Raw genomic sequence first — 18,195 nt, 5'->3', positions numbered from 1 at the left:
GCAATCGTTTTCAAATATTGGCAAGATGGCATGTGATATATACATGTGCAGCAAGCAGAAGATTCACCTTGTTGCTGTTGTGCTTGGAAGCAGCCCGATATGTTTCAGATCTGGTCTGTGTAACTTTGATTCAATTTGCTATTTGGGTTTTGAATCCGAACTGTTCAATTCAAAACTCACATCCGTTAACTATAATCTGGAATCTAAAAATGGCTACCATTTCCCACCCTTTTTACATAAGTAAATAAAATTTGCAGGCAAAGGAGACCCTCCAGAGTGGACTAAGGCTGTCAAATTTCAGGCAGGCCCTTTAAATTGTAATGTAATGACATCTGGGGGGCACCACAGTGGCTTCCCCAGATACCCCCAACTGCATAAAGTTGTACTGAATCTAGTACAGTTGAATCCCAAAACATTTCAAATGCTCCATTTCTCAATAAATCAGGACATTCCTATGAATAAAAGTTGTTTTTTAATTGCTGTAAGTTCTGATAACCTCATTTATATTTAGTAGGGATATGGTTGGGGAGAGGAGAGGAAGCTGGCAAGGCTTGCTTTGATTTTTTTAGGATGATCTCTAGTCTCTTGGCTGAACTTGTCATTTTAATGACTGTCTCTCATTTGGTCAGCAGCAAGCAGTGGCTGCAGGGTGGTTGTGCTGCCCAGGTTTCATTATTGAAACTTACAAGACTAAAGCCAAATGACATTTTCTTTCCATTTTCCCTGCCTCAGAACCCAGAGGGTCACATTCTGGGACAATGCAGAAGGTTGGTGTCTAATACAAATTAAATTCCCTTCGTCTAAGCACAAGACTGTAAGTCTCAGGAGGAAACCTTAACATACATGCCAGATAAGAAGAAGAAGGCTCAGTTCAATTATAAGTATTGTACCTCTTTTGGGATGATCTGTGACATGTGGTTCTTTTGCACATTTTTAACATGCCATTGTTCCCTTTGGGTTTTTGTTTTGTTATTAATAGTGTATTTGAAACCTTCACACTTCTTTTTGCCATTCAGTTTCCCTCTGCACTTTTCGTTCTCTCCCTTTCTGCCCTCTTACGTTCCTGAGCAAACTGTAACGGACTTACAGGAAAAAATAAAGGGAAATCTGTACATCAAATTAATATAAAGAGCTGACCATCCTCATCCTATCCCCCAGGGCTTTTTCCCCCACAGGGAACTCACAGGAACTCAGTTCCGGCACTTCTCACATGGTTCCGGCACCTCTCAGGTGGGTGCCATTGTCATTCTAAGAGAAAGAGGGAGGTGTTCATGGTGAGCTCCGGAACCTCTTTTTCTAGAAAAACAGCACTTGCCATCCTTGTTATATCCCTATGTAAAATCACAGGAGATTTTCTCACCTGGAAAACATTGACATTTACTGCTATTGCGAGGCTAATGGGGGTTGTCTGAATATCTTGTTTATCTACCAGTTAAATCCTGAGAATTGCCAAGTGTTCTTGACTAAGATCCAGATTCCTCAATTCTTCCAACTTTTCATGATGTACTTGATAAATGTCAGCATTTAGTAAGGTGGAATGGGAAATGTGCGGCTAGGTATATTGACGTTTACGGATAGCAGCAGCTTGGTCATATTGAACCACACACCAGTCTTATTGCAAACACAGAAGGGCAAAATAGAGTAAGCCGATCACAAATTTTGCAATGGTATTTACAGGTAGATTTACACAATTTACTGGTAAAGGTCAACATATACTAGGATGTTTGCAGTTAAACCACTTACTGTTGTTTTACCTCCCCACCCCCAAATTGTGCTGCTCTTTCCAAGAAGAAAACAGAACTCACTGAAGATTTTGTCCTAATTTCTTCAGATCTCTGCCTCAATATCTGACACTAGGATGTGCCTGTGACTCCAGATGCAAACATGAACTATATATGAATATTTTTTGTAAACACTTTTGACTAGGGTTGCCATATTCTCAAAAATGAAAATCCAGACAAAGTTGTTGAGAATATATACAGTGGTACCTCTGGTTATGAACTTAATTCGTTCCGGAGGTCCGTTCTTAACCTGAAACCGTTCTTAACCTGAGGTACCACTTTAGCTAATGGGGCCTCCCGCTGCCACTGTGCCGCCACCACATGATTTCTGTTCTCATCCTGAGGTAAAGTTCTTAACCCGAGGTACTACTTCCGGGTTTAGTGGAGCCTGTAACCCGAAGTGTTTGTAACCCGGGGTACCTCCCTCTCTGTATCTATCTGTATCTGTATCTGTATCTGTATCTGTATCTGTATCTGTATCTGTATCTGTATCTGTATCTGTATCTATCTATCTTTCACAGGATATATTTTGTGACACCAACTTCTCCAGAAGACATCCTGATGTTGTACACACAGCATCCTCTGAATATTGAGGGGGCCCAGCTACAGAGCAACGGCCCTGGTAATACAAGATTTTAGAATCCAAAGTGGGTACAGGCGTCTCCTCACTGGGCTAATAGTCTCCCTGGCTCCTGGTCAACACCAAATTGTTTAGTCAACAGCAATTTCCTGAGAATTTTAACAACAACAACAAATCAGGGGAAGTCTATTTGCCTTCTAGGGTGGGCCCTGAGCCGCTTTCGTGAACCAGCAAATGGCAGGCCAGATCGCCTGTCTGCCACCAAATTGGCCAACAGTGGCAGGATCTCTTGGGCATTCTGCTGCACATGGGACCAACTGCCTGATGGTAGCACTTGGCCCCGCACCCAGGGCCAGGATATAATGTGGGCAAAATGATTTACCCTTAGCAGAAACCAATTACTTGAGTTCTAATGCCCACATGCTACAATGCTGGAGCTGGAGAAACATCAGCTGATGAGCTCTCACTACTTCCATGCAATTCGGAAGGCTAGTCAGACTGTTACTAGGCAACAACTTCAACATGTCTGCTGTTTATCTTTCCTTCCTTCTTCCTAAGTGAGAAGGGAGGAGAGAGAGAGAGAGAGAGAGAGAGAGAGAGAGAGAGAGAGAGAGAGGTGAGGTGCATTTCTCTCTCTGTTTTCTTTTTTTTGCCAAAATGCCTTTCGGTAGAGAGAGGGGGATGAGGGACTCAGTGTGCCAACTTCAAAGTGGTCTGCCAGTAGAATGAGTTGCCAGCCAGTTGCTTTCTTAGGATTCCTTAAATCATGTGGGGATGAATTTTGAAGCGACGCGAGGGAATTGCTTGCTTGACTCAGAGCTGGTCATTTGCAGACTTTGCTAAAACAAAAGCATCTTTCCCAGGCCATGAGTTATCAGGAGGTCAGACAGAGGCACCCATAAACACAGCAAGGTCAAGAAAAAGAAAACCAAGCTGAGGAGATAGCTGTTTAGCCGCCACACCAATAATATTTAGTCCTCCTTAAAAATCTGGGGGATGAGATAATACAACTGTGCCTCAACTATTTCTGACATCTCTTTTTTTTTTTTTGCCACCACTGTTTGAATCTGAACAAATTCAAAAATAACAACGCTTGCTTATTTCACAGAATAAGGTCAGAAAATAAGCAAAAATGGCTTTTTGACCCTCTCTTTTCAAAATTGCCTTTCAGCAGTGTTATTTCTGTGGGAGATCAAAAGTAAGAACACGGCAGCCAATTGCGAACAGTGCGTAAACGTAAAATGTCAGCCCTACACATGGTGGATTCACGAGGACAACCTACAATCAAATACTTATAAGGGTTATTAGTGAGTTTTAAAGCAACTGTTATTGTGAGAGAAACAGTGCCCTACATTTTTTCATTTCCTCCCTCCAATCTCAGTTATATTGTTGTTCTGCTGCTACTAACAAAGAGACTTTGATTAAATATAATATATAATATTATAACTGAGATGACTGCCACTGGCTTTGGGTTATGATGTGAAAAATTGTGTTGGGAGAAGAGGAAGAGTAGCAAGTGGCATAAGCTTCTTGTTTCTGCACAAGCTTCCCATTCAGAAGGCAATATTTGAAGTTCTATTCCAAATGAGATGGAAGCACCTGGGAACAGGAAGCAGGAAATACCTGTGCTTCCTATGCAGTGGTACCTCGGGTTAAGAACTTAATTCATTCCGGAGGTCCGTTCTTAACCTGAAACTGTTCTTAACCCGAGGTACCACTTTAGCTAATGGGCCTCCTCCTGCTGCTGCACAATTTCTGTTCTCATCCTGAAGCAAAGTTCTTAACCTGAGGTACTATTTCTGGGTTAGCGGAGTCTGTAACCTGAAGCATCTGTAACCTGAAGCATTTGTAACCCAAGGTACCACATGCACCTGAGTGCCAAAGCCACATTTAGCCCTGTTAGGGATATGCATGTTCCGCATCCAGGAACCCCTCCCCCCCCAAAAAAATACCTTGTCGTAATGGTCAAGGGGGTGACTCAGAGGTTTGCTGAAAGAGAGTCAACAACTCTTGGCAATCAGAGAGGCTCTTGACTCACCTCTCTTTCATCTGTGGAGAAGCAATTGTGTAAGCACTAGCCGGTTTATCTTTGGATGCTAGAGTTCACCATTTCATAGAAAAACATGACGATCCATTTCAATGATTCAAAGGCACATTCATATGGCCCATCTGGGACTAACTGTCACTAGCAGACCCAGCATCAGCAATATGGGAGACTGGGACATTTGTGAAGGTCCACATGGCTCGGCAGGCTCACTGGAACGGGCACCTTCCCTGTCCCATCCCCTGGGCTTGCCACCACAGCCCTCTGCCGCCCCCCTCAACTGCTTGCCTGGCTCATTGCAGTACTGATGAGGCCCTAAGCTACTGAAGGTTATGGGGCCCTTTATATGTCCAGCTGTCCTTTGTCAACAACAAATTGTCACTGTGTTTTTGGGTTGAATATATGCTATATGGTAATTTATTGACCTAATAGGTATCTAAAGCCATTTGCACATAAGAAAATAAGTATTTTATCAAAGTAATTGTTGAACTGAAATACAATTAAGAAGTATATTAATAGTAAAATAATTATTAAGCTCTAACTGTATGTAGGTTTCATTTTATTTGTTTTTTATCTTATATTTTGGAAATGTACATCCAGGTTTTTTTTTCCTTTACATTTTTTGGGCCCCCCCTCAAGAGGGTGGGGCCCTAAGTTATAGCTTGTTTCACTTATACGTAAATGGACTGTCCTGAGGAGGGCTGCACTGAGGAGGAATGGTGGGAGCCTCCCCTCCCCCTCCCCCTCCCCCTGCTCCTGATCAGGATCTTGAATTTTCTCAGGAGCAGGAGGACAGTATAGATTTGGAACAGTGGTTGGCAGAGGGGCATAGTTCAGAAGGCAGAAGCTGGGAAATACTGGATGGGGAACAGCTAGGAGAAGACACACTGGGAGAGAGGGAGAGAGGGAGGGAGGGAGGGAGAGAGAGAGAGAGGGAGGGAGAGAGGGAGAGAGAGCGAGAGCGAGAGCGAGAGAGAGAGAGAGAGAGAGAGGGAGGGAGGGAGGGAGGGAGGGAGAGAGAGAGTTAACAGATTCACTGTATCTGGAAAACATTCATCTGCTGAGCCCAAGGTCAAGAAGAGCAGATAAGGTGGCAGCACAGAAAGCACAGTGGTTACGAGTTCAGGTTACAAGATGCGGTAGTGATGTGGGTGACTAGGGAGGAAGTGGGTGGAACCCTTAACTGGGAGCACCTTCATTCCTTGGAAATGGGTTATTTGCTCTCTCACTGTGATCATTAAGTTTTCCAACCTGTAAGAAGACTCCTTTTCCTTTGCTCTGCTTATCTACTGCCAAAAGCAGGGAGGGAGCCAATTCCTTGAAGCCTGACAGTTACCCCACTGTTGTATAAATCTGTGAGGTGGAGACTGATGGTTACCCACTCCTCATGAGTAAGAGTAAGTGCAAGGGTACAGGCCCAACTTGTCCCAAAAGTTCCCCTGTGCCTAACAAATCCAACCTCCTCCTCTAGGATTTTCTTAACACCAGCTTCATCTCGCCCATGCACTGAGACTACAAAGTTGGCCTGTGCAGCTGGCTCTGTGCATGCTAGCCTGGAGGCCCTAGGTTTCAGCATCCTAGCCAACTGGGTGCCAGAGAAGGCTTCCTTCGGCAGCATCACTGAAGAAGCCCTATCTAACAGTGGGACATGAAGAAGAGGCCCCTTCACTGATCTTAAAGCACAGACAGGCTGATGTCGGGAGGTGCGCTCCTTATAGCAGTAATAGTGGTAGCAACAATGTTTGTGAAACATGACAGGACTCCTGCAAAAACAGGTGCAAAGTTTCTTATCTCCAATCCTGATTAATGCAATGGTTGCATTTTATTTCATAAAACAAAAGACTTGCTTGATACCAGCATATGGATCCAGCTGAAGCTCCCAAGCCAAATCTAATCAGTGAGCTACATTTGCAGTGCCACCTGCAGTTAAGAGGGTAAGAGGGACAGGAAAACCAGATAATGCCAAAGAGAACAAAGGGGGCAAAAAGCTAGGCAGTGACTGCCTTGCTCCTCCTACATAGAAAAGCAAGGGAAAAAAGTAGCAGCATGTGCCTGTACTGGCTGTCACAGCAGTAGCCACTACAGGTGTTAGAGGCTTCCAAACCATTACCCACCATATTAAGGATTATAATGTGTGCACTGCTTCTCAGATGGTTTTCACAGCCAACAGTTCAAATATTTTTGCATTTAATTCAAATGCAATACTCACACTTGCTAGAAGGTACAACTGATTTTAAAACGACCCTTGTTAAAAGCAGCGACATATAACCTAAACAGGTTGGCAACAGTTCAAAGGCCCTTCCTCTTAAAATACCTTGCCTATCAGAATGCTATGCTCAAGGTTTATAGAAAAGTGTTTAATTCTTATTCAGTGACCCTCTAGGCGATTTGCAGGCGACGTGGATTTAAATTTGGCAGCACATTTTGTCTCCAACGGGACTGTGGGTTCCTGTGCCGGTCAGCTTGTGGGAATTTGCACTTGAAAGTGCAAGCTTAGATGTCAGAGGCAGAAAGGTCATTCAGAAAGTACAGAAACTTTATAGGGATTGGTGTCTCCCCTCCCTCCCTCCCTTTTCTAAGTCCTTCATCTGTTCCTGCTTACGGCATGCAGTGTGATATAAAGATTTCAGAGAGCCTCCTAAATTGATCAATGTTCCTGTTCTTCCTCAAAGATAATGAATTAGCAGCACTGACATGACTAACCGTGGTGTGGTCTGTATTATGAGCAAAGCAGCAGCAGCACCAGTCCACATCTGATGGTGACTCAGAAAGTGGGGGTGAGGAAAGATCTGAGCAAGCTTTATTCACTTACGAGCCACAACATGAAACTTGCTAGCTTGTTCATGTTCACTCTCGCTAGGGCACAGTACTGACCTTTTTTTTGTTTTCCTTTTTTATGAATGGAGGAGAATGTTTCATGCTTCAGTAACCGGGCTAAAACATTTCCTCTCCCCAATTCTAGCATATTATGAAACCCATCTAAGACAAAGTACTCAGTAAAAATTGAGATTTAAAGAATTCCAGGAATGCTGCCAGTACGTTCCTCCTCCTCCTCCTCCTCCTCCTCCTCCTCCTCCTCCTCCTCCTCCTCTCTCTCTCTCTCTCTCTCTCAAAAAAAAAAAGGTCATTTCTCTCTCTCCCCATACCCCCTTAAAAAACACTAAGCTTTGCAGTAAAGTGATGCAGCCTTAATTACCACTTCCTTGCAAAGATTAGTGTGAGCAATGGCTATACAGTGGTAACTCGGGTTAAGTATTTAATTCGTTCCGGAGGTCCGTTCTTAACCTGAAACTGTTCTTAACCTGAAGCACCACTTTAGCTAATGGGGCCTCCTGCTGCTGCCGCGCCGCTGGAGCACGATTTCTGTTCTCATCCTGAAGCAAAGTTCTTAACCCGAGGTACTATTTCTGGGTTAGTGGAGTCTGTAACCTGAAGCGTATGTAACCTGAAGCGTATGTAACCCAAGGTACCACTGTAGTTTTTTCCGCTCACTGGTATATGTTTTCATAATGATAACCAGTAGACTAAATCCTGGTCACTTGCCATGTTGCATTTTTATTATGCAGACATTAATGGTTTTATGTACACGTGTTTGAAATGTAATGCGAGAGAGAAACAAGGATGTGTTTCATGGAAGCGTGTTATATGTGTGTTCCCATGCCAAGGAACATAAGCTGGCCACCTCACCTCACAGTGTGGCAGCAAACACATGTTTGCCACCACGAAATGTGAGAAACTCTTACTGTAAGCTAGGGTTGCCATACAACCTCTTTTTCCATGACACGTCCTCTTTTTCAGGGGTAAAATTTTTGTCTGGGCAAATTTTTTGAATTTGCCAAAATGTCCCAGGGTTTTTCTTTAGTACCAAATGTTGTCATGTCCCTCCCAGGCACCCTCCCATGTCACTTCAGTGTGCGGCCCACCTATGGCATGCCCTGGCACACACAGACCCTGCAACCCCTTGCGGCATCCACCGGCAAATGTGTCCTCTTTTTGCTCTTCAAAATATGGCAACCCTATGAAGCCATCCTTCATCAACCTGGTGGCCACCGTGGCAGCTGGAGCTGATGGGTAATGTAGTCCAAACATTCTGGGGGTGCCTAGTTGGGAAAGGGAAAGGGAAAGGTAAAGGGACCCCTGACCATTAGGTCCAGTCGTGACTGACTCTGGGGTTGCGGCGCTCATCTCGCTTTATTGGCCGAGGGAGCCAGCGTTTGTCTGCAGACAGCTTCCGGGTCATGTGGCCAGCATGACTAAGCTGCTTCTGGTGAACCAGAGCAGCGCACGGAAATGCCGTTTACCTTCCTGCCGGAGTGGTACCTAGTTATCTACTTGCACTTTCGAACTGCTAGGTTGGCAGGAGCAGGGACCAAACAACAGGAGCTCACCCCGTCACGGGGATTCGAACTGCCGACCTTCTGATCGGCAAGTCCTAGGCTCTGTGGTGTAACTCACAGAGCCACCTGTATCCCTGACATACAGTAGGCTGCTTTAAAATGTCAAAGGGGAAATGCCCCGTTTAATTGCAATTCTATACTTACATACCTGGGAATGAGTCTAATGAAGCTCTATGGCACATAGGTGAGTTTTGGTGAGCTGCAGCTGGAAAAAAAGCGCTGTCGAATCAAAAATTTAAAAAGGAGTGGAAATGTTTTGATGAATATATGGCAAAATATTGCTCAAAAAAAAGATACACTAATATGCCTAGATTAAAATGTGAAGTACTGGATGGAAGAAAAAATAGTAAGGAAAGATAATAGGAACATATAGATGATTTGAGAAGACTGTAGAATGCAAAGATTATTGTAAATTGTATAATGTGGAGGAAATTGAGTGGGGCGGAGGGAAGTGGGAGAAAGGAGAAAAGAATAATATGATGGATTGAGGAAATATAAATGTAAATGTATGGGGGGATGGGGAGGAAATGGTGTTGGCTTTGGTACATTTGTATTGTAATGTAATATGTGAAAATCAATCAATCAATAAAGGGGGGGGGAAGAAAAAAGTGCTGTAGAAATCATTTATTTATTTATTTATTTATTTTCTATACCGCTTTATATTTTTAAGAAAAATCTCAAAGCGGTTTACAGCATATTAAATCAATAAAGCATCAATAAAACAATCTGCAGAAAGTCAAATATAGAGTATACAGTCAAAGCCACATAATTAACCGAAAACTAAAGTATTATCTTAAAGATTTCAAAATAAAACATTACAAAGCAGGTCAACTACAGAATACGTATTTAACATAAAGTTAACAAAAAAAATATCTTAAAACATTTCAAAAGAAAACATTGCTAAGTGAAATCAAATACAAAATGCACATTTAAAACAGCATAATTAACAAGATTCTGGGAACTAGTTTGTTAAGGATGCTGTGAATCATAGCTCTGTGAGGGGGGAACTAAAGTTCCCAGAATTCTTTGGGACAATGTCATGAGCTTTCAATGTGCCTTAAAGTTATGGTGTGGAGGTGACTGACTAAATCCTTTTAGTGCAATCTTTTGTATTTTTACTTGAAAAATAATAATTTTATTATTTATACTCCACCCATCCTAGGGTAGGATTTACTTCCTGGCTGGTGCTTTTAGGGCTACAGCCTCAACGTGACAAGGTGTATTGACAAAAGAATTATTTCAAGGATGCATAACTTGTGGATCGCCAGATATTATTAGACTCCAACTTCCACCAGCCCCAGCCAGCATGGCCAATGGCCAAGGAGGATGGGAGTTGTGGCCCAGCGATCTCTGAAAGGCCGCCGTCCCCCTGAATGAAATGAAAGTACTTTGTGAAGCTGGAACATGGCAGGCATGGATTCCAGATGTAAATCACAAGGTGCCAAGTAAGCTGAGCGAGCCATGGGAGGAGGCAGAAGGATAAAGGAAATGGTAATAAAAACATAGTTTAGCATAAACTAGATGTTCTCTGCTGCTGAAAAGTCAAGTACGTATCTGGTTTGGTTAACAGTAAAGTATAAACACTAGGGAGAGATGAGATAAAGACCAGGATTACAGCAATGCCTACATACTGCAAACACACACACACACACACACACAGGCCTTTCCCTTGCTGACAGAACAGCTGTCACTTTCCTTGCAACATGTCCCAACCTTTAGCTCCGCTCCAATGCACCATTCTACGTCAAGCCCGTATGTAGAATAACCCTGAAGGGTGTGAAGAAACAAAAGCCTATAAACGCTCTCCTTTGAAACGGCCAAGAGAAGGGAACATAAGCCGTGAATTGTATCTTGCCTGCTGATGATCTACGGTTATTTTCCATTATTTCCATGAACGTCCAGTAATGTTTATCTTTCTCTTTTGACAAACATGGCACTCTTTCTTCCACAGCAAAGCAAACCCCTGTTCTCCAGGAGGCCAGATAGGAGTGTGACTTCTTCTGTGACGTGCGTCTGTGTGTGGGGGGGACTTCTAGCAATGATGTCACAACTGCTTTCATGGATCTGACCAAATGCCCATCTAGTCTAGTGTTGGTCCAGTTCCAACAGTATGATATTTCAAGTACTAAAAATCCGGACACAAGAAGTGTTTTGGAGGGGAAGTTGTTGAGCCAAGAAAATCCAGACGTGTGGCAAATAGTTGCCCCAAAGTGTTAAGTTGTGGGTGAACATATCAGACGACACAGCGATTCTTCAAACAGCTCTTGTTTATTCACAGGCCAGAAGAGAACAGAACTGAAGGGTTCAGTCAGCCTGCTTATATAGAGCTCCAGTACAGTGGTGCCCCACAAGACGCATGCCTCGCAAGACAAAAAACCCGCTAGACGAAAGGGTTTTCCGTTTTTCAAGGCGCTTCGCAAGACGAATTTACCTATGGGCTTGCTTCGCAAGACGAAAACGTCTTGCGGGTCTTGCGATTTTTTTCGCTTCCCCCCCTTTTTCTAAGCCGCTAAGCCGCTAATAGCCACTTAGCCGCTTTGCCGCTTTGCCGCTTTGCCGCTAATAGCCGCTAAGCCGCTAATAGCGCTAAGCCGCTAAGCCGCTAATAGGGTTGCTTCGCAAGACAAAAAAACCGCAAGACGAAGAGACTCGCGGAACGGATTATTTTCGTCTTGCGAGGCACCACTGTACAATGTAACTGTAACAATTTTCTAAAACTATCCAATCACTGAACGTCACTTTCGATCCCTTATTTGCATAACTATCTACAGTATCCCCCTGCTGGCCCAGGGTGAGAACTTCAGTACATAACACAAAGCAGCTAAGAAACAGGTCCCTCGCAACTTGTGCCTGGGAATCTGAGCTGTACGTACAGGCCAACTGAGCACTGGTGTCTCATAACTGGCCTTATGGGTCCCTGCTAAATCTGTGGACTCAGTTCTGCTTTGGGACAAGTCACCTCTCTAAATTATGCTTCGACAGTGGATCTTACAGTACTTCTGCTTTAGCATTTTATCCGATTGATCACACTTTTGTTTTTCACATTAACCCAGTGTTTCCCAAACTTGGGTCTCCAGCTGTTTCTTGGACTATGATCCCCATCATCCCTGACCACAGGTGTTGCTAGTAAGAGATGATGGGAGTTGTAGTCCAAAAACAACTGGAGACAACATGGCGGCAGAGAATCTGGGCTGATGTTGCTCCTGGTGTCAACCAGCATGGCCTAAGGATGTTTGCACTTTAAGAGGCAGGAGCTACTGATCAAGTTAAAATGACGCATTTCTTACCATGTGAGTAGGGCAGGGATGGGGAACTTGTGGTTCTGCAGATGTTGTTGGCTATCAGCTGTCAGCTCAGTTGATTTTTAGCTCTGTGTGTGTGTGTGTGTGTGAGAGAGAGAGAGAGAGAGAGAGAGAGAGAGAGAGAGAGAGATGGTAGTGAAGTAGTGTGTTTTTCTTTGCAGTGTTATTCAGTATAAAGTGCTTCTCCAGAATGTACCAATCAAGCGGCACAATCCTGGATCTGAGAAAGGAGCAGCCCCCAGAGCAAAGCTATTAGTGTGCCACTGGAATTCTCCCTCACACAGCTTCCTGGGTAACGTTTTGAACTTTATATATATTTTAAAGGAGCAATTAATCATAGAGCAGGGATTGAAACCAGTCCAAGTGTAATAAAAGTGTCTTAGCGGAGTCTGCTCCCAGCTCTCACGAGCACGGTTTGCAGCAGCCTGACTTCAGGCCACAGGAAACTTTCTGATGTGTCAAGTTTGCAGTTCCCAGTTCCTGCAGGAATCTTAACTGCTACCATCTGTACGGAGGGGAAAGCACCAGAGCAATCTGAGTTTATATGTAACAAGTCCCTCCTTGTGTTTGACTATAGTGGGGTGGAAGCATGGGAAAATATACAATACATGCCTGCCACTCCCCATAAAAACCAAAACTTTATTTCTCCCTTGATTTTTTATTTTGTTGCAATTTTTATGACAAACTTTCTCCAACTTGGAATCTGCAAGGCCATCCTAATGTGGGTCCCATTAACATGACGTGTGTGTGCACAACTTGAAGGCATTGCAGTTTGAATCATAGAAGCATAGAATTGTAGAGTTGGAAGGGACCCTGAGGATCATCTAGTCCAACCCCCTGCCATGTCAGAATATGTAGCTGTCCCATGCAGGGATCGAACCTGCAACCTTGGCATTATCAGCACTGCGCTGTAACCAACGGAGCTATCCAGGCATTATCCAGTTGTGATTTGAGTACCCGTCCCCCGCTTTGGGTTAATAAAGACATGTGGACACAGTATATTAGGTTAATGGGCTAGAAAAGGCCACAACTTTATTGATTACAGCATGTGAGAAGGTATTGGCTTAGGCACTGGACAAGAGCAAATTTGACTCCACCCACTCGGAGAGGGGTGAGTCTGATGAGGGGTTAACCACCAGTAGGAGGAGCCTGTTGATGCCAAAACAACTATAAGCTCTCCCCTGATGTTGTGCCATGGCCCCCCGCCACACAGGGCATCGGACAGAATCCACAACCGCTAGATTCCTTTAACGGAATACCCATAAGTGAAGGGGTAGGCGATGGCCACACCCTGCCCTTCCATATACCAACAACACATTCCAATGCCTAACCGCCAAATACCAGGAAAGTTGTGACGATTGCTAAGAGGTAGGCGAAAAAAACCAAGAGGCCGGTGACAATTTGCCAATTGGAAAAAACTCCTACCAGGCCCCCTGGGCAACCAGGGTGGCCAACCATGGGTCCATAGCAAGGTCAAGCAAGAAGCTACGCACTAAAGGGAGTGGTGGGTGGGTGACTCGTGAAAATTGGCAGCACAATGGCGGGGAGAGCTGGCGCGGCTGCATTTGAGCAGCTAAACCACGCCCCCGCAGTGTCTCCTGATTGGGTGCCCAGCAGGGAGGCGTGGCGTGCCAGCTATGATGGCAGGACAGGGGGCAGAACGCCCCCTGCATGACGCGAGGATCTGGTCCCGCTCACAACCCCTCCCCTCTGGAAGGAGGAGAGGCTTTAACGCTCCACAACCTACGCATTCATTTGCTAGCATAGGATGGGACTATGGCTACATTTTGCTTTGATGAGAAGCCAGGCTGTTTCTGCAACAATCAAATCCTGTATGTTACAGCAGGGATGGGGAACTTGTGGTTCTCCAGATATTGTTGGACTCCTGCCCCAAACCTTCTAAAAGTGCCATTGATTTGTTTCTGTTGGACTGGATAGGCTCACTCCTGAGGCCCCTAGCACCAGTCCCAAAGATGGTGCAACTGGGGTGCCAAATTGAAGAAAATATTGGGGGCAGGTAAGCCCCAAACTGCATAATCGATCACACAACGCATCACACACACACACACTCCATTTGAATGGCAATGCCCATCAACTTGGGGGGCCCAGGCCCCCTCAAATATTTTATTGGGGAGTGGCAAAGGGACCTCAGCCCCTAAGAGTTGCCTCCTGTGTGATGCAATGTTACGCACAAAAGAACTGGTTTATAAGGATTGGGGAATCTTTAAAGAATATTTAGAAAACCATGGAATAAAAGGAAACATCTTGGCAGAATTAGACTGATACCTGTATTTTATAAATATAAGTTCGTAGGGAGGTAAAAAGAAATTATATAAGAAATATGTAACTGTGAGGTATAAAGTAATGGATAGATAGTACAGTGAGGCTAACTGGAAGTTAGTTTTAAATTTCTTCTCTATAAGTTTTATAATTGTGTTCAGTATCAGGAGTATATATGATGATAATTATATTAATCTTCTTGTATCTTATAATGTGGAGGTTTGTTTGATTTTTCTGTTATTCGTTTGTTTGTTTGATTGTATGTTTGTTTACTTGTATGTATGTCTGTTTTCTCATAAATGCATTTATTTTAAATTAATAAAGATGTATTTTTTAAAAAAAAATTAAAAAGAAAAGAACTAGTGTTAATGCACGCAGTGTTGGATCCAAACTAAGTTAGCCACACCCCTGTCCTACTGAAATCAATGCAGCTTCCAGTTAGTAATGAATAACATCCTATTGATCTAGAGAGGACTAAAGTATGACTAACTTACTAAGGAGCCAATTATCCTCCTGCAGTCAATGGGAAGGTCTGACCACCTGCCTCACCACTATTCCCCTACAGCCACCAAGGAGGATAGGATGCCTTTTCTCTGTGCAGCCAATCACAACTCATCAACAGGGAATGCATAACCGAACACAGATCTCATGTATCAAGAGATCAAATGCAAGGTTGGCACCAGACTTTGGCCCCATTTGTTTGCTCCTATTCTGAAATTTTAAGAAAGGGAGAACTCCTAGGCATCCCACAATATTCACACCAGAATGCCCATACGAACATAAGTCGGTACATAGAACCAGAGCACATACATCACAAGGCATTAGAATTATCTATCACACTGCAAAGAGAAGTGACTATTCATTTGTACTTGACTTGACTGTCACTGACTTTTAAGCATACAAAAACCCACCAGGGTGAGTTGAAAAGTGCATTTTCTAACCTGGGTAGGTGAGGGGGGCGGGACTCGCAGATAACTAATCTGTGTAGAAATTGCCTCCTTTCTCAACCTAAGCTTTCCTAATATTTTAGATCATAAGTCTGATAGTTTCTGAACTAAGGATCCACCAATCATCAAATCATGCTTCTGTTATATCATATAATGTATCAACCTCTTTAAATCAGTGTTACAGTCCCCTTTCTCTGGGATGTTTAACTGGACCAGTATAACAGGATTTCAGTCTAAATAGTGAATCCACCCTTCTGTCTACAACTCTAATAAAGAAACTACTCAGTTTCCCACAAAGATAAGGAGATGCCTCACCTTCGCTTGTTTTGGGATCCCTCACATTAGCAAGCATTGCCTTTTTGCTGATCACGTCACATAATCTTTTGTATTCAGTTCTGAATGAACTGCTTTGCCAATTTTTGCCATCTCTGATCTGTTTTATCTTTTATTTCCTCTTTTATTCCACTCCTCTTTTATATCCATTTCATATTTTACCCCACTACCTTTTCTCAGGCGTCATTTTTATTTTTAACATTTGTACACCTCTGAATTGTTGAAACCTCTAAGCGGTGTTTGAAACTTAGTTAGGCCCCAGACTGCTTGTTCTGTCCTTTTCCCCTCGACTTCACTGTATGCTTCGAATACTCACAGGGAGGGTTAATGTCTGGAATGCTTATTTTTAAAGTGTCTGTAAAACAAATGCTGTCTTCTTAATTTGGCTTTTATATGTTTCTCTCTCTTTTTCTCCTTTAGCTCTGATTTATTTTAGGATGTGTTGAAGCAGCGCGGCTTGTCTTTCACAGCAGGTGGTTTATTCTTGTAATACACCCTTTGCACAGTTTTTGAGTAGCTTCATAATCTTCCTCGTTGATTTACTTATTTATTATTCAGTTCATTGCATTTGTAGCCAGCCTTTTTCTGAAAGGAGCTCAAGGTGGTGTACATGATTCTTCCCTCTCCTCCATTAATTCACACAACACCTCTGTGAGGTAGGTTTGGCTGAGAGGTAGTGACTGGCCAAGGGTAACCAACAGAGCATCATGGCCAAGCAGGGATTGGAACCCTGGTCTCCCAGGTCCTCCCAGGTGGTGCTGTGGGTTAAACCACAGAGCCTAGGACTTGCCGATCAGAAGGTCAGCGGTTCAAATCCCCTCAACGGGGTGAGCTCCCGTTGCTCGGTCCCTGCTCCTGCCAACCTAGCAGTTTGAAAGCACGTCAAGTGCAAGTAGATAAATAGGTACCACTCCGGCAGGAAGGTAAACGGCGTTTCTGTGCGCTGCTCTGGTTCGCCAAAAGCGGCTTAGTCATGCTGGCAACATGACCTGGAAGCTGTCTGCGGACAAACGCCGGCTCCCTCGGCCAATAAAGCAAGAGGAGCGCCGCAACCCCAGAGTCGTCCGCGACTGGACCTAATGCTCAGGGGTCTCTTTACCTTTACCTCCCAGGTCCTAGTCTGACACCCTAACCACTATAGCACACTGGTTGTGTTCCATGGCTGTCAAAATAGTTATCCATTAAAAACATATCCTTTTGAAAATATGCCTCAAAGTTTGGCTGGTAGTAGTTTGTAATAAGTGTTCTCATGCCATATAACACATTAGGAGCAGCTGTTTCCCAATCTATCTCTGACTGTCACACTCACCGTAAGTGCATTAAATAAAAAAGAAAAAGGAAAGAATTGCCAGAGAAGACAAGTCTCAGGAAAAGGAAAATGTGGGGAGGACAAAATGGGTCCATTTCCACACTGGGCATTTACTGTCAAATATCTGTATGCCATGAACTCGTTTTTGACAGAGCTGCTGCAGAAAGCAATGAACAAAACATCACCTTGTCATTTTTTCTCTGCTCAGTTTCTGTGTTTTGCTTTTTTCTTTTCTGCAGCTTGGGAAATCCTTTTTTTTTTTTTCTTAACAGAATGTAATAGCTTCACAGTTTCCCCAGGTGTAGATGGCTGTGAGATTGCTCTAGTCATTTCTAAGAGAGCTCCTCTGGGGGGTCTGTTTCTTCCCTCTAGTAATCAACCCAATCACTTTTTAACTCTTCCCTTGACAAATAGCATTGTTTTATACTAACTGTGTACAAACACACGTGGCGTTGTGGTGTTTGTGTGTGTGTGTGTGTGTGTGTTGGCAATCATGGTCCTGGATGCAGCACTTGGAAGTACTTAACACCACGATCCCAGTGAAAATCACCCCCTCAAACCTTTGGAGAAAGGGGGACTAACCACGGGTGCAGAGTGCTGAAAGTCTAAAAGCAGAAATGACTGGGTTCTTCTAAATCATCCACGCAGGGAAGTACCTTGTAGCAGGAAGGCTAAAGTTGGAAGGCTGAGTAGTGCACGTCCTCCTTCTCTCACCATCCATATTCTTAGACCAAGCATGACAATTTCTCTCTTTCCCTCCCTCCCTCTTTTACACACACATAGAACTCTTGCACTGCTAAGCAACAAAGCGGGCAGGGCTGATAGGTTCTCCAGATGTTGCCTTGAACATTCTTCACCCAGCTTCTAAAAAAAAGGGGGGGTAAAGGACCCCTGGATGGTTAAGTCCAGTCAAAGGTGACTATCGGCTTGCAGCACTCATCTTGCTTTCAGACCGAGGGAGCTAGCGTTTGTCCACAGACAGCTTTCCGGGTCATGTGGCCAGCATGACTAAACCGCTTCTGGTGCAATGGAACACAGTGACAGAAACCAGAGCACATGGAAAAGCCATTTACCTTCCTGCCACAGTGGTACCTATTTGTCTACTTGCACTGGTGTGCTTTCAAACTGCTAGGCTGGCAGAAGCTGGGACAGAGTGATGCGAGCTCATCCCGTCGCAGGGATTTGAACCGCCAACCTTCTGATCAGCAAGCCCAAGAGGCTC

At 43.9% G+C, this 18,195-nt stretch overlaps 1 long non-coding RNA gene across 1 annotated transcript in view; it reads right to left on the bottom strand.

Annotated features, from left to right (window-relative positions):
- The window catches only part of LOC309339339, a 42,378-nt gene extending 26,189 nt beyond the window's left edge, over positions 1 to 16,189 (bottom strand). Inside the window, exon 1 of the long non-coding RNA XR_014155204.1 lies at positions 15,647 to 16,189. This is a non-coding gene — a long non-coding RNA (uncharacterized lncRNA). The remainder of the gene's footprint in view (positions 1 to 15,646) is intronic.
- Positions 16,190 to 18,195: the final 2,006 nt, after the last annotated feature.

The sequence above is a fragment of the Podarcis erhardii genome (genome assembly GCF_964252035.2).
Source record: "Podarcis erhardii genome assembly, chromosome: 3".
NCBI lineage: Eukaryota > Metazoa > Chordata > Lepidosauria > Squamata > Lacertidae > Podarcis > Podarcis erhardii.
Note: the sequence above shows the minus strand (reverse complement) of the source record. Positions and strands in the feature narration are given on the sequence as shown.